Source organism: Anoplophora glabripennis, unplaced genomic scaffold (genome assembly GCF_000390285.2).
Source record: "Anoplophora glabripennis isolate ALB-LARVAE unplaced genomic scaffold, Agla_2.0 scaffold675, whole genome shotgun sequence".
Lineage (NCBI taxonomy): Eukaryota > Metazoa > Arthropoda > Insecta > Coleoptera > Cerambycidae > Anoplophora > Anoplophora glabripennis.
Window position 1 is genome coordinate 155073 of NW_019417181.1, and position 10279 is coordinate 165351.

At 31.4% G+C, this 10279-nt stretch overlaps 1 protein-coding gene across 1 annotated transcript in view; it reads left to right on the forward strand.

The window, feature by feature from the left end:
• Positions 1-8740: 8740 nt before the first annotated feature.
• LOC108910219 (protein NEDD1) overlaps positions 8741-10279 on the forward strand; it is a 67370-nt gene continuing 65831 nt past the window's right edge. The window contains exon 1 of the mRNA XM_018714768.2: positions 8741-8878. The gene's annotated coding sequence lies outside the window, so the exon portion shown is untranslated. The remainder of the gene's footprint in view (positions 8879-10279) is intronic.

Genomic DNA, 10279 nt, shown 5'->3' on the forward strand with positions numbered 1-10279 from the left:
AAATTTAGCAAAGTATTTAGAACCAAAGATGGAAGAAAATGATATTATTAAATACATAGCAAGACATTATGAAGAAAGCATAAGAGATGTGATAGCTATAAATGAAATCTGTACAGTACATAGGTTATTACAATATTTGAAGAGAGTAGATGAAATCAAGATGCAAAAGCGAAGATTTTTCTTGAAAAACAATCATGTGATACATGATAGAGGAAAATGGAATAATAGCCGTGATAATGAAAGCATGAATAGAATAAGAGATCAACAAGAGAAACAAGAACATAATAGAAAAGGTGGCAGCAATCGAATTGATAATACAGATGAAAGAAAAAATCAATGGAATTATGCAGTACATAGAAGGGGGCAAAGGACAGATAGACAAGAAAAAAGTTATGGAAATCAATATAGGTTGATGGAAACAAAAGAAACCAATACTAAAAGAATAGGAGAGCAAGAAAATCAAAAAATGAGCCATGGATATGGAGAAAGGCGACAATGTAGTATGGATAATGGATCATATGAAATACCAGTAACATGGAATAACAATATACGAACAAATCAAGAAGATACGCACAGAATCACCGCCTAAGCGGAAGTGAATGAATCTAAAAATCAGATGGATTTTTAGATTCGAGCAAACCGGATGGATACACGTTGAACGGATACATGCACCCAAAGGAATTTATAATGATTGATGTTGACGGATCAACAAATGAGGAAAATAATCTACCTTACATAAAAATTAAAATTGAGGATTTAAGTCTAATTGCATTGATAGATACTGGATCACAAATTTCAATGATAAAGGAAGACATTGTGGTAAATTATAAAAAGATATTTAAAGATAACTTAATTAAAATAAAGAAGATTAAATTATTGGCTGCAAATAATAAGAAATTGGATGAGCTGAACAAAATGGTAAGCGTGGAAATTCTAGTAAAAGAATTCATGTTTCCAGCAAATTTGATTGTAGTACCAAATATGTGTGTTGATGTTATAATTGGGGAAGATATTTTAAGTAGCGTAAAAGCTAAAATTAACCTAGAAAAGAGGAGAATAATGTTAAATGGTGAGGAAATAATGTTGGAAAAGTTAGAGGAGAAAAGACAAGAGAGTACGTCCAAGATTGTTAATGTTTTAAAACAGAAGGATAGTAGTCAAGATGAATCATCTATAGAAACAATAAATTGTATTCCCCAATATAAAGAAAGATTAATTGATATTTTGGTACACAATAAGGAATTGGTGAATTTTGAGGCTCGGGTAGCTAAAAACTACGTACATCGATTACAAATAGAGCAGGATAAGCCTTTTGTATGCAAAAGATATCCAATGCCATATAAATATCAAGAAAAGGTAAAAGAAGAAATAAGAAATATGGAAAGGGATGGAATTATAGAAAAGGCAAGAACCAGCTATATAAATCCACTTGTCACTGTTGTTAAGAAAGATGGGTCATTGAGATTGTGTCTTGATGCAAGAAAGATAAATGAAATTACAAAAAAACAATATGATAGTCCTCAGAACATAGATGTATTAATAACAAGAATAAGAAAAAAACAGCATATTCACAACTCATTTTGGTTGATACCGTTGCATCCAGAATCCAGAAAATACACTGGATTTAGTGTAGATGGAAAGGTGTATCAGTTTAAAGAAGTTCCATTTGGTTTGCAAAGTAGTACAGCAGCTTTAACATGTGCAATGAGCCAAATTTTGGATAAATTTAACAAATTTTGTATTTATTATGTAGATGATATACTAATATTTTCTAAAGATGAGGAGCAGCATTTTGAACATGTAAAGATTATTTTAGAAAATTTGAATGAGGCAGGTTTAAATTTGAATTTAAAAAAATGCCTATTTTATCAAAAAGAAGTTCAGTATTTGGGATATAAGGTTACATCAGAAGGAATCAGCGTTGATCAAGAAAGATTAAAAGAAATACAAGATTTTCCTAGACCAAAAACTTTGAAAATGTTAAGAGGATTTCTGGGTATGATGAATAATTACAAGAAGTTTGTACCAAAACTGGCAGAAAAAGAATTACCCATCATAGAATTATTAAGAAAGGATGAAAAATGGATTTGAGATGAAAGAATAAAAGCCTTTGAAGAAATCAAAGAAGAGTTTAAGAGAAACTTAATGTTATGTACTCCGGATTTTTCAAAAAAATTTATAATAAGATGTGATGCATCGGATTTTGCAATTGCAGCAGAATGATTGCAAGAGCAAGATGAGATTGAGGTACCTATATGTTTTATTTCTCGAATACTCAAAAACAGTGAAGTTAGATATATACGGTGGGAGAAAAGGAAATGCTTGCCATCATTTTTGCAACACAAAATCTTTCTTATTGGTTAAGAGGAAATCATTTTACAATACAAACTGATCATAGGGCTTTAGCATTCCTTAATACAAATAGGTTTCCGAATAACAGAATTTATAGATGGTCACTTTTACTACAGGAATTTTCTTATTCTATTGAGTATCGACCAGGGAAGGATAACATTACAGCAGATTTTCTAAGTAGAAAAGATCATGAATATGTACGAAGACCTAATGAAGTCCTGGTAGCTGTAAATTATCTGAAACAGAATGAAGGAATGTATTCAGAATCAGCTGTAATAATAAGTCAGGCAGAGATGATAGATTTAAAGCAAAAAGTACAGGAGAGAACAAGGTACAGAGGACATGAGATGAAAGAAAACATTTTGATTAAAACATGGAAGGAACAGGAATTGTATGTAATTAACAGACAACTGACTAAAGAAATTGGAATGGATGTACATGTGAAATATGGGCATATAGGCGCCAGGAAGATGTGGTTAATTTTCAGGGAAAATTATTATTGTAAAAATGATCTGTCTATTATGAAAAATATAACAAGAACATGTCATTTATGTTGTTTAGGTAAATATAAGAACTATCGAAACCAAAATACAATAGAAAGTATTGTAGTTAAGGAACCGTTACAAATTGTAGCAATAGATTATCTCACCAATCTAATAAGAAGTAATCAGGGAAATAAACATATTCTGGTGGTATATGATTTGTTTACGAAATATGTAAAATTATATCCTACGAAAAGATGTAGAACTAATATAACAATCAAGAAAATAGAAGAATATATAAAAGAGAATGGAAAACCAAAGAAGATACTTATGGATAATGCCACATATTTTAATAATGAAAATTTCAAAGAAAAAATGAAGAGTTTAGACATATATCTAATATTTACATCAATAAGACGACCAAATGCTAATCCAAGTGAGAGGCAGATAGAGGAAACACAAAAATTTTTAAGAATGTTAAATTTAGACAATCATAAAGAATGGGATATACAACTGGAAAAGGTAGAAAAATATTTAAATGAAGTTCCTAATACGATAACACAAGAGACACCTTACCTACTAATGAAGGGAAGTATGCCAAACAGAGAATGGCAAGATAATTCAATAAATTTGGAACAAATTTTATTGAAAGTAAGAAAGAATATACAAAAAAATTCTGAAAAATATAAGAAGAGAATGAATGAAAAGATTAAAAAGAAAGTGAAATTCAAGGTGGGAGATTTGGTAGTAGTAAAAAAGCAGAGAGTTACAGATAAAGAAAAAGGAATTTGTGCTAAATTTGTACTACCATATAAAGGGCCACTAATGGTAACTAAAGAAGTAGGAAATAATACGTATGAACTTTGTGAACCACAATCTGGAATGCCTAAAGGAAAATATCACATAGAAATACTATATCCTTATCTAAAATAAAAAAAAATAGGAAAATGAGACATTTCAAAACATGGAATACAGTGTTTGTTTGTCTAGAATTTTTATAAGACAAATTTTAAACGAACCAAACAGGTGGGAGTTATGTTTTGGAATGTAGTTAGGATGTAGTATAAAGATAATAAGAATTTTGATGGTTGATTATAAATTTAGTTAAAGAAGAAATTAAATTATTTATAGAGACAGATATAGTCAATAGTAGGGATTAATTTTATTTATTAACTTAAAGTATTGAGGACGAATCTAGAAAAGAAAATTTTATTAGATATAATATATGAGTTGACATATGGAAGTATGATTTGAAACGAATTTATATAAATAGTGGATAGACATAAGGTTAGGAAATAGACTTAAGAAAGTGAAAAGGAACAATTTTAAAATAAGACTTTGAAGATGAAGAGTGATAGAGGAAAACTGTAGTATTAGATTTAGATTTATGTAGTTATAGAAATACGACTTTGTGAAAACTAAGNTCTCCTGGACAGCCATAACGTCTATGTTTAGACGGTTCAAGATGTCCACGAGTTCCGTTTTTTTGGCCCGGAACCCGTCAAGGTTCCAGGACGAAATTCTCAGCGAGGAGGGTTGGGAGGGCCGACGAGCCATTAGAAGTCGAATAATTTTTGCATATTCGACACCATGGTCGTCAGCTGGACGCAGAAGTCCTGAAGACGCTTTGTTGCGTCAATCAGGGCCGCCGCGCCCGGTTGGGAGGGTGTCGTGTCTGTGTGTGCGTGTGGTGAGGTGTTGTGTTTTTGTTTTTGTGTGTTTTGTGTTTTTCTGGTCATGTCAGCGTATGTGCGTCCTGGGGTTGTGTTTGGGGTGGGTAGGAGGGGCTGTCTGTGTGTTTGTGTAGTGTTTTGTGTCGTGTGTGTGTCTGTGTTTTGTGTTTTTGTGTTTTTAGCTTTGGGGTACTGAGGGCACCCCATATAGCTGGCGGGGTGTGGCCCGGCGCAATTTGCACACCTGGCGGGCGTGTCTTTGGCCTTTTTGCATACGTGCGTGCTGTGGTTTTCGCCACATTTTACGCACTTTGGCTCAGCTGTGCACCGGGTCTGGCCGTGGCCGAACCGCTGGCACCGGTGGCACTGTGTGGCAACCCGCTGCTTTCGCTGCAGCTCTACTCGAACCACGAGCGAGCAGCAGCGGGTTACCTTCAGGATGTCCTCCTGGTCCTGTGGGGCCTGAACTAGGACCAGGGGCATTTCCTGTTTATTTTGACGGCTCGCCATGCGGTGCACTATTGCGCCGGGGAACCCTTGTCTTGCGAGGTCGAGTTGGACCTCACTTGGCGAAACACCCGCAGGTATTCCGCGTATCACCACCCTCAGCGTTTTTTCTTCGCTGAGGATGAAGGTGTGGTACTCCTCGCCTTTATCTGTCAGTGTCTTTGTCAATAGTCTGTGGTCTTTAGGTGTGTTTGGGTATATGGCTATACCGTCTTTAGTGAGTTAATAGAGAAACAAAGTCGCCATATGTCGCCAACTTTTGAAAATAATTAGAGAAGAAGAAGAATTTAAACGACGGAAGAAAAATTTAAGGGACAAGGGTTGCTTAATTCATAGTTACAATAAACCAAGTAACGAGGCAATTAAATCGCTAATTTAAACAAATCAGAATTTGATTAGAATCACATATCACTACATTAGCATTTTGGCTGCAATATTTCAAATTTTTAAATTGTCCTTTATATGTAGTTCGCGACTTTCATTTACATAAATTCAAAATTATATTAAATTTGATACGATCTGTGTTACAGTATACCAGGTTACACGAACACACGGTTACACGATTTATCTTGTACCTTGCCCATTGTAAAAACCACATCACACAAAAAGCTATACTATATGGAGTCCAAGAGATCGTAATTATTTAAATATTTGAAAAAAATAATAATTTACTAATTTGATAATTGTTAGGACAGCTTTGACCACAAAACATATAAACCATAATCCTTAGCTTTCAATGATAAAACGAGAATTATGGGTCCAATGACTAATGACAATGACAATTTACAATTGTAGTACATATTGTAGAATCCTCCCTGGTAGAATTCTAGAATCTAAGCAATGGAAGAGAAGGACGAATGACGTACAAATTTGCTCTGCCAATATAAAAAATGAAAAATACTAATTTTGTCACCAGACTTTTATCTTTTTTTCGCATATAAGAAGAAAAGTTTATGTATTTATAAGACCGCGGTTACAATTTTGTAGCCAATAAGTCGCCCAGAATGAGTGACAAGTAGCCATAATATGTCGCCAGTCGCCAAATGATTTGTTTTGCTCTNTTATTAATACATCTATTTATGTGTATGTATACAATATAAATACCTATACAATATAAATATATATTATTTTTGTTCATATTTTATTTTTCAGAATCATTAACTTCTCTGCTGTAATAACTAGATACAAAAGTCAACTACTTTATCTTTTGCTGAGAATGCTTTTATTTTATTATATAAGGAACTGCTTCGCTTATTCCATTCAGTGTGAAATTAAACGTGTAATTGTGAACTTGCTCTTGTTGATTAATATATCATTTTTTTAAGTGATTTTTATTATTTCAACACCTGTTCGGCGACGAGATAATTAATTTACAATACAATTAAGTTTCCAAATTGTAAGTTAAAATAAAGTAGAAGATTAAATAAAAAGAAAAAAATTTGATGTTGGTTGCCCGATTTTCAACCAACTTCTAACACATTACCCGATCTCGCTATTTTAAGAAAGAGTTATCAATATGTAGGTATAATATAAACGTGCATGTTTCAATCTAAGTACCTAATTTTGATAATACTAGACATTAATGATAAAAATCAAACCTATTTAAGAATAATACAATATTTACTTTTTGTCACAAGATTCACCCCAAATTTTGAACAGTATTTATTTAATGTATTCCTACAGTAGAGAATATACTAGACACTACAGGTGTTTGCAGAACTGGACAATTTGAAAGCAAGCAAACATATGAATACATCTGTTAAGGGCGGGAATAATAGTTGGAAACAGGGAAATTGAAAAGCAAATAATATACAGGGTGAGTCATTAATAATGATACACAGCTCAATGGCAGATTGTTAACGTCAAAATATTATTATATTGATTATTATATTATTATATTGAGCCAAATATGCCTTAATCAATTGTTGCTCCTTTTTGTTCTACAGGGTGTTAAAGTTGAAAAAATTTCAATATTTTGCTATATTTTAAGTATCTATGGACCAATTGTTTTAAAAATTTGTAGATTTACGCTTTTTGAAGTGGCAAATACGAATATGCAAATAGTGTTGGAGTCACGTCCAGGGGCCGCTAGTTGTACTGTCCTGTCAATGTAAAAATATGTCTAACTTTTGATATTTTACAATTTTGAATTTTCTTAACGAGAAATTATTGAACTACCTACCTTCAATTCTAAATAAAAAAAGGTATACTTGTTACAAATCGACGGGAATTAAATTAGAAAATTCATTTTTACAACGTAGTAGGCATTGACATAATAAATTGACAGCTCTCACTACAATACCATATTGTTTCTGCCAATTCTACTCAATTTTATTATTAAGTTTTTTCTTTGTCGTTATTTTTTAGAGAAGAGAACATCTTAATAGAAATTTCCCGCACTGTTGGATTGGATGGGGTAGTGAAGTACCTTGGCCTGCACGTAGCCCTGTTTCAAATTTTGGGGAAATCTTAAATCTTTATTTTATAGAAACATTATTAATGGCCATGAACTACTGTCAAATATTCAAGAATCAGTTCATATTATCAAACAACATAGAACTTTATTTAACGTTTGACAAAAAAAATAAAAGGCTAAGAAAGTGCATTGAAGTCACTGGTGGTTAATAATTTGTTAAGATATGCATAATAAAATTTTCAATTGCTGTAATGTTTGTCTTAATTCTTAATTCAGACTTGGTATCTTAAGACCTGCTAATTTTCTATTTAATTCCTGCTGTATCTCAAAAACTTAAAACGTCTGTATCTCGAAAAAAGTTTAGTTTATCGATTTGTAACTAGTAACCTCTTTTATTTAGAATTGAACGTAGTTCAATAATTTTTAGTTCAGAAATTCAAAATTATAAAATACAAAAAGTTAGATTTTTACATTGGTCGAGAACTGGTATTAATTAGATAACCAACACAGTACAAATTTTTATCACTTAACTGATGATATCAAAAATTGTTACTAAATAACATTTTCCTTATTGTATTTCAAAGAATTTATTCTTCAATCACGAGAAATGATCAGCCATGCTAATATCATTTTGCGTGAACAAAATTCTTGTAATCACTCGATTGCATTGTATAGTTTTGAAGATGTCTCAAATGTATTCAACAAAAAAGAAATTAAATTGGACAATTTAAAATATAATTAAAAGTTTCTTTTTACCTACTTTTTATTTGTTTTTACATTTATTAATTTCCATTCACATTCTCACACTCTTTTCTGAAAATGGTTAGCTATTACTGGTCGAATTTGAAATTAATTTTCAACTGGCAATATGCTCAAACCTAAATGCCTACAACTTTCCTACTTTAATCAATTTTCTATGTTTTCATATACATTTCGGTCCAGTTTTAGACATAACATACAATTTAAAAATCTATCCGATCAATATTGAAAATCAATTTCATAATACCTAGGTACCTAATAATTGAAATATGACTTCAAAATTTAAAGAAACTAAAATAATTTACTATAACGGTCAATTTAGTCTTCTTTGAAATTTAAAATAATATTTAACCTTATTATGAAATGAACCTTGACTACCGAACACAGAGTTGTGTCTGATCTATTTAGTGCACTGCCAAAAAGTATAGAAAAAATCAAATTTGTGTGCCCTACTCTACAGACAAAATTTCCTCAAAAATCGAAGTTTTAAAAATCTACGATATGAACTTATACATACGTAATATGTAAGTGACGCTAACATCTGATATGTGGCAGCACAAGTAATGTCAAATAACAATTTCAAAGGATTTTAAAGAAAATTTGTTACTAGTATTAGTTAAGAAAGTACCTAGGTGTAAATGTGATAAGAAACCGAATACCTATCTACAATAGAGAAACGGTGAATGAAGGTGAGTATTTTTTAATTAAATGTATATGTAAGATGGTAATTCCATTATAACCTAACAGTTCCTTGTTTTTTTTACCGTTATTTATTTGTATGTTTAGTAATTAATAATCACTATTAAATGTGACTTAATTATAAAAATAGATGCATAGATTAATTGTACTTACTTGTTTTTTGTGAAGTTTTAACAAACTTATGTTCCTTTTATCGCTTTGATTCACGTGGCGTTCTAAGTACAATTGTAAATAAATATATGTAGGTATCTGTTCTCTGTCAATTTCAACCATGGGACCATTGGTTTTATAAGTTATCACGAAAATCCTACCCAGGGTTGCCAGTTGCTATTTTGTAAAACTCACGGTAAATTTAATAAATAGTTGCTTCTCTTAATAGTAAAAAAAAACTAGTGGGTATGATGTTAGTAATTATTTATTTATGTCATATTTTATTGCCTTTTTTAATTAAAGGAACCCCTTGCACCTTTCATCAAGTTAATCTCATAATTATAGTTTTGCCTTATCGCCCTTGCTTAGAAATTATCACACTGATATTTATAAATAAAGAAGAGAGTTGTCTACTATTACACTATAAGCTTGTCAACAGAATCGGGAACTATGTAAAAGTTTGGTACCTACTCAAAGAATTAAATTTAAACATTGTGAATCGGTTTCTGTCCGTTAGAATAATTTGTTGATTCTCAAAAAATTTCAATTTGAAGCCTGCGCAATGCGTATTATCCATTTTGTGCAATTTTGTCAACATATTTATCATTCGCAAACATCTGTAAATGTAAATAACATTTTTGTGTATTAGAAATGAAATGAACGACATTTCAAGAGGAACAGTCAGAAAATATAAAATGAAATGCCACTATTATAAATCCAAAATTAACACAGTACAGCTACCTATCATAAATCCAAATCAGCTTTGAAAATTAATCAAATCAAAATAAAAATTCACTGTTCTGTTTTGTAAATAAATACATATTTTTGACCTAACCCACTTCAGAAATGTTGCAATGTCATTAGACAACCCAAGAACCCAAGGCTAAAAACAGAGAACACTATACCAACGAGAAGCGACAGAATCGGCGGTTCCTTTGATGTTTTGTGGTCACGCTAGAGTCGACCGATTTGACAGAAACACAATCGTTTACACTGAGAGAAGTTACACTTTTGAATAGATGTACACTGAACGAACTGCATCAGTATCAAACATTATTCATATAATACAAGGATAACTGTGGTAAAATGTAGACAAATTAGGTATAATATATATAAAAAAATAAAACAAGATGTTTTACAACTAATACTTTTATTAAACAGATATAATATTTTTCTGCAATATTTGAAATAGTTTTTTAAAAATAGGTACCTGACAATGCAATAACTTCTTTGGGACAATC